Genomic DNA, 7,120 nt, shown 5'->3' with positions numbered 1-7,120 from the left:
GCCCTCCAGGGGAGACCCCGAGAACCGGCTGGCCGTAATAGAATCAAGGAAGCTGACTAGTGGCCGTTTCCATAGTGTTTTTTTTTTTTTTTTCATAGTGTTTTCTAAGTCTCAGTGGAAGTGAGAAATAGATTTAAGGGATTAGATCTGATAGACAGAGTGCCTGATGAACTATGGACGGAGGTTCGTGACATTGTACAGGAGACAGGGAGCAAGACCATCCCCAAGAAAAAGAAATGCAAAAAAGCAAAATGACTGTCTGAGGAGGTCTTACAAATAGCTGTGAAAAGAAGAGAAACGAAAAGCAAAGGAAGAAGGAAAGATACCCATTTGAATACAGAGTTCCAAAGAATAGCAAGGAGAGATAAGAAAGCCTTCCTTAGCGATCAATGCAAAGAAATAGAGGAAAACAATAGAATGGGAAAGAGTAGAGATCTCTTCAAGAAAATTAGAGATACCAAGGGAACATTTCATGCAAAGATGGGCTCAATAAAGGGCAGAAATGGTATGGACCTAACAGAAGCAGCAGATATTAAGAAGAGGTGGCAAGAATACACAGAAGAATTGTACAAAAAAGGTCTTCATAACCCAGATGAGCACGAAGGTGTGATCACTCCCACTCACCTAGAGCCGGACATCCTGGAATGTGAAGTCAGGTGGGCCTTAGGAAGCATCACTATGAACAAAGCTAGTGGGGGTGATGGAATTCCAGTTGAGCTATTTCAAATTCTAAAAGATAACGCTGTGAAAGTGTTGCACTCAATATGTCAGCAAATTTGGAAAACTCAGCAGTGGCCACAAGACTGGAAAAGGTCAGTTTTCATTCCAATCCCAAAGAAAGGTAATGCCAAAGAATGCTCAAACTACTGCACAATTGCACTCATCTCACATGCTAGTAAAGTAATGCTCAAAATTCTCCAAGTCAGGCTTCAGCAATATGTGAACCGTGAACTTCGATATTCAAGCTGGTTTTAGAAAAGGCAGAGAAACCAGAGGTCAAATTGCCAACATTCACTGACTCATCAAAAAGCAAGAGAGTTCCAGAAAAACATCTATTTCTGCTTTATTGACTATGCCAAAGCCTTTGACTGTGTGGATCACAATAAGCTGTGGAACATTCTGAAAGAGATGGGAATACCAGACCACCTGACCTGCCTCTTGATAAACCTGTATGCAGATCAGGAAGCAACAGTTAGAACTGGACATGGAACAACAGACTGGTTCCAAGTAGGAAAAGGAGTACGTCAAGGCTGTATATTGTCACCCTGATTATTTAACTTAAATGCAGAGTACATCATGAGAAACGCTGGGCTGGAGGAAGCACAAACTGGAATCAAGATTGCCAGGAGAAATACCAATAACCTCAGATATGCAGATGATACCACCCTTATGGCAGAAAGTGAAGAAGAACTGAAGAGCCTTTTGATGAAAGTGAAAGAAGAGAGTGAAAAAGTTGGCTTGAAGCCCAGCATTCAGAAAACGAAGATCATGGCATCCAGTCCCATCACTTCATGGCAAATAGATGGGGAAACAGTGGACACCATGGCTGATTTTATTTTTCTGGGCTCCAAAATCACTGCAGATGGTGATTGCAGCCATGAAATTAAAAGACACTTGCTCCTTGGAAGGTAGGTTATGACCATCCTAGATAGCATATTAAAAAGCAGAGACATTACTTTGCCAACAAGGTCCGTCTCGTCAAGTCTATGGTTTTTCCAGTAGTCATGTACGGATGTGAGATTTGGACTATAAAGAAAGCTGAGTGCAGAAGAATTGATGCTTTTGAACAGTGGTATTGGAGAAGACTCTTGAGAGTCCCTTGGACTACAAGGAGATCCAATCAGTCCATCCTAAAGGAGATCTGTCCTGGGTGTTCACTGGAGGGACTGATGCTGAAGCTGAAACTCCAATACTTTGGCCACCTGCTGTGGAGAGCTCATTTGAAAAGACCCTGAAGTTGGGAAAGATTGAGGGCAGGAGGACAAGGGGACGAAAGAGGATGAGATGGTTGGATGGCATCCCCGACACAATGGACATGGGTTTGGGTGGACTCTGGAAGTTGGTGATGGACAGGGAGGCCTGGCGTACTGTGGATCATGTGGTTGCAAAGAGTCGGCCACGACTGAGTGACTGAACTGAACTGAACTGAAGGCCTCAGTTAGATACATCCACCCTGGGCAGATGAGACATAGCGGCCTTGCAAAACTCCCCCGCGTTCCCTCCCAGTGTCTTTCAGTACTCCTGCAGTCTGAGGTGGAAGGGTGGGTAGCCATGCGAAGGACAGGCTGTGTGCATGTGTGCTCAGTCACTCAGTCATGTTCGACTCTTGCTGACTCCATGGACTGTAGCCCACTAAGCTCCTCTGTCCATGGAATTTTCCAGGCAGGAATACTGGAGTGGGTTGCCACTTCCTCCTTCAGGCAATCTTTCTGACCCAGAGGTCAAACCCACATCTTCTGAGTCTCCTGCATTCTTTATGCAGATTGTTTACCACTTGAGCCTCTGGGAAGCCCCAAAGGGGAGGCTACAGGGGCTTGAAGTTCCATCTGAACTTGACTCTGGACCCATGCTAAGCGTGCAACATCCATTTTCATACACCACCCCACCTTTTAAATTGTTACGACTTGTATACAATACACAAATATGATTATAGTTCAGTGAATTTTTGTACGTCCATATACCTGTGAAACTACCACCTGAATCAAGATAGGTAATTGCCAGCATCCCAGAGCTTCCCTCATCAGTACCTTCTTTTCCTGGCAAAGGGAACTATTATTCTATCTTCTCTCACCACCGTTAGTTTTTGCCTGTTTTTGGTCTTAATTTCAATGGACTCATAAAATAAGTATTCCTGTGTCTACCTTCTTTTGGTCAACATTGTGAGATACATCCATGGTTATATCAGTGGTTTCTTTTTCATTGCTGTTTAGTATTCCATTGTACAAAGATATAACAATTAATTTTTTTATTTAACAGTTACTGGATTTATTATTTCTATTTTTTTCTCTTAAAATTTACTGGGAACATTCCTAAGAATATCATTTGATGGACATGAGGACTTACTCATGTTGGAGATTAGTCCAGAGTTAGGATTACTGAGTCACTGGGTATATGCATGTTTAGTTTTAGTAGATGTCAATTTTCTGAAATATACCAATTGGTACTCCCACCAGCAATGTGTGAGAGTTCCATTTGTTCCACATCCTTGGTAATATTTGGTATTGTCACTCATGCTTAGCCATTCTAGTGATTGAAATAAGTTTCATAAAAATTCTGTGAGGTAGGTATTGCCAAAAGCCCCATTCTACAGACATGGAGACTGAGGCTAGAGAGGGGAAGCCACATAGCCCACCCAGATCACACAGGATGTGAAGAGCAAGTGGGCAGCAGTGGCTCCATACGATTCCTGTGCCCCATGGTTATGTGAAATTTTGTCAGAAAATTTGGGTGTGCCAAAATGATAGGTCTCTTTTTTATATATAATTTTATTTATTCATTTATTTTTGGCTGTGCTGGGTCTTTGTTGCTGCTCTGAATTTTCTCTAATTGTGGCAAGCGGGTGCTACTCTCTAGTTTTAGTGTGTGGGTTCCTTATTGAAGTGACTTTTGTGGCGGAGCATGGGCTCTAGGCCATTCTGGCTTCAGTAGTTGTGGCTAATGAGCTCAGTAGTTGCAGCTCTTGGGCTCTAGAGCACAGGCTTAATAGTTGTGGTGCATGGGCTTTTTTGTTCTGCAGCATGTGGGATCTTCCTGTCCCAGGGATTGAACTCATGTGTCCTGCATTGGCAGAAGAATTCTTTGCCACGGAGCAATCAGGGAAGCCTGATGGCTCTCATTACTTTCTACAGTACCTATTTCCATTTGACAGCAAAAATATAACCTGTTCATTTCAAATGGTTGTATGATCACTCAGTCATTTCAGGGGTGTGCTCAGTCAAGTTGAGGGTTTTGTCCCTCTTCTTCTATCCAGGGTCACAACTATATCCTGAGCTTATGTGATCATGGCATGGAGTGAGAGTTGAGGGGGCTGGAGATTGTCTGGTCCTTGGTCAACATCCATCTTCCTCAACTGCTCATCGAGGCAGGTAGACTTGACTCTTACTAGTTGTGAACTGTCATCCTTGATTTCTACTGTGCCCATAGATGTCTATGTTTGTCCATGGTCTCTGGCTTGGATTGTCCAGGTTCTTCTAGGTTCATTTGGTTCTGTTTATCATATCCCACAACCCACTGTCTGCCTATCTAGGCCCTCTTTGAGCAACTTACAGACCAAGCACAGATTCTCTTCGCTCTCAGAGCTCCCAAACCTTTCTGGGGGTCCTATTCTCCCCTTATCTCTGGGTAGAGGGGATTGGCAGAGGAAGTGAGAGAGTCTCTTCTCAGAGATCCACCCCAGTAGCTAACTGTAATGCTCTCTCTGATATAATTTTTTCCCCACCCCCATTCTTTTGGAAAACTGACTCTGGTATTATCATACCTTCTTCCTGACCTAGCTGTTGCTGATGTAAAATATGAGTCCTTCAGCCTCTTGGGCTTTCACTGCTCCAAAAAAGTTTTCTTGCTCTAAACAGCTTTGGGTTTCAAGAGTCCATTTTGCAAATCAAGACCCAAGAATTTCACTCTTTTTTCCTTTGCATCCGGGACTCTCCACAGGAGTAATAAGAAAGTCTTATTTTAGATTATTTTATTTTATTTTATTTATTTTATTATTTTTTAGATGATTTTAGATGGAAGACTTAAGAGTTTGACAACAGGGAAGGAGGGGCTGAGCAGAGGAATGTGAGGCTCAGAGAGGTGAAATAACTTGCCCAAGGCTATGTAACAGTCAACAGTGGCTGTGCTCACCACTCTTTCTGGAGAGCAAGACTGAGAAAGTTGACACAGCAGGAGAGTACAGCCAGTGGATCTCTGACCAAGAAGACTGGGCTACTTCTTAGCTTACATGTCCTATGGGCTATGGGTAGTTGTCTGAGAAAGGGAATGTGATTGAATTTTGGACAGGAAAATCTGATTTTAGATCCACTGAGAGGGCAGGTCTTCATAGGAATGCTCCTGTCAACCCTTTTCAGCAGTGAAACTCTATTTACAAAGGGAGAGCATCTCTAGAAATGAATTCACCATAAAAACCAGATTTTCCCACCTGGACTGCTTGAATTCCAGGGCTTTAGCTTCCCTGGAGGTGTAATATGCTGGGAATGGTTAATCAGAAAATATTCCTGGCATTTGAGGATGGGGCTAAAATTCAATATCTGGATTGTGGTTACAGAAGCATGGCTGGTGCTGGAACCTCAGCCCTGCTCTGCAGTGGCTTTGTGACACTGGAGAAGTCCATTCTCTTTAGTTTTATTTTCTTCCTCTATAGCACAAAGAGTTTTGATCACATGGTGTGTGGAGTAATTAAAGTAAGCATGAGACCTCAGCCTTCTCGGTGCCACTCTGGAATCAGTAGAACCCCCCCTCACACCCCCATATTCCAAGGGGACTCTGTGGGGGCCAGTCCTTTCTGATCTGGGCTCGTGATTATGTATATATGCTAAGTCGCTTTAGTCGTGTTTGATTCTGTGTGGTCCTGTGGACTGCAGCTCATCAGGTTCCTCTGTCCATGGGATTCTCCAGGCAAGAATACTGGAGTGGACCTTAATTTGAAAAAAAAAAAAAAGAATACTGGAGTGGATTGCCATTTCCTTCTCCAGTGATTATGTATAAATGAGTGGAAATTTGTGTTCCCCAGCCTGCAGCTCACAGTCCTGCAACTGTCTTATTTCTCCTGAGTGGAGGGTAAGGTTGATTCAGAAAATGTGAAGCTAAATGAGTCACCTTTGACAGACACTGCTGGCCCCTTCTTAGCAGTGCTTCATCACTGAGTTCCTACCTTAGTGGTTTCTCAACTTACCCTTTAAGAATCACTTGAGAGAACTTGTTCAAAGGCAGAAAAACCTGCCCCCAGGGAGTCTGATTCATTAGATCAAGACTGGACCCAGGAATCCTCATTTTTCTTGACCTGATGCCAATTTTTTTGAAGTAAAGAAATTTTTGAATATGTAATACATCTATATGGATCAAAACCCAAAAGGTAGAAAGGGTATAAAGTGAAAAATGACCCTAACCCTCTTCTCTCTTCACCTAGTTCCCCTCCCCTGAGGCAAACAACTATTTGTTTATCTTTCCTGAGATAATCTTTGCATATGATAGCTGTAAGAGTAATAAGATCTGCATTTTAAAAACAAGACTTTCAGGGAGTTCCCTGGTTAAGACTTCACCTTCCAAAGAGAAGGAGCTTCCCTGGTCAGGGAGCTAAGATCCCACATGTCTCTGGCCAAAAAACCAAAATAGAAACAATACTGTAACAAATTCAATAAAGACTTTAACAATGGTGAACATCACACACACACACAAAAAAAGATTCTCTTGGTGATCCTAATGCTGATGGACCACAGACATACTTGGAAAAAGCATACTCTTACTTTATGCCAGGCCCCGTGCAAGATTTTCAGACTAGATGTGTGATTGGCACTGATGAGTATGCTCAACAAGACTAGACAGTGCCACCTGGTATGCCATAAGCAGGGGAGCAAAGGGACTCCAGTGGGCCTTGATTAGGAGACCAGAAACTGGAGCTGCTGAGGGCAGGGATGTGCTGTGACAAAAAAAGTATGAGGCCTGTAGGTCCTTTCATCTTCCTGTCATCAGCTGTGGCACCTGGCAGACACTGGATACCACAGCTTGCAGACAAAGACCTGGTAACCCAAGGAGCTGCCTGGCCTCCCTGCCCAGTCCCATCCCAGAAGAGCTGTAGGCCTCTGCTTTCTTTATGGGGCCCTGTGTGGAAGTGTCTTTTGTCTCTTTGGCGTCAGGAATACCAGTCACATGCCTGTTGGTTAGGTGAGCTGGCGCCTTGTCTCCTGGGGTGGGGTGGCTGTTGTTCCCTAGGCAGAGCAGGGTAGAGCTGGTCAAAGTCCCTGACTGGCGAGGGTGGGGGTGGGAATTTTCAGACTAATCCCTTTCCCCTAAGGGTTGGGTTCATCCAGAGGAAAATTATCAGGGAGCATACCACACAAGCGTTCAGAGCGGGCTGGACTCTGGCTGCCTAGTTTGCTGCGGAGCTCTTCCCCATTCCAGT

This window comes from Muntiacus reevesi, chromosome 1 (assembly GCF_963930625.1).
Source record: "Muntiacus reevesi chromosome 1, mMunRee1.1, whole genome shotgun sequence".
Classification (NCBI taxonomy): Eukaryota; Metazoa; Chordata; class Mammalia; order Artiodactyla; family Cervidae; genus Muntiacus; species Muntiacus reevesi.
The sequence above is the reverse complement of the archived record's forward strand: the minus strand, read 5'-3'. Positions refer to the sequence as shown.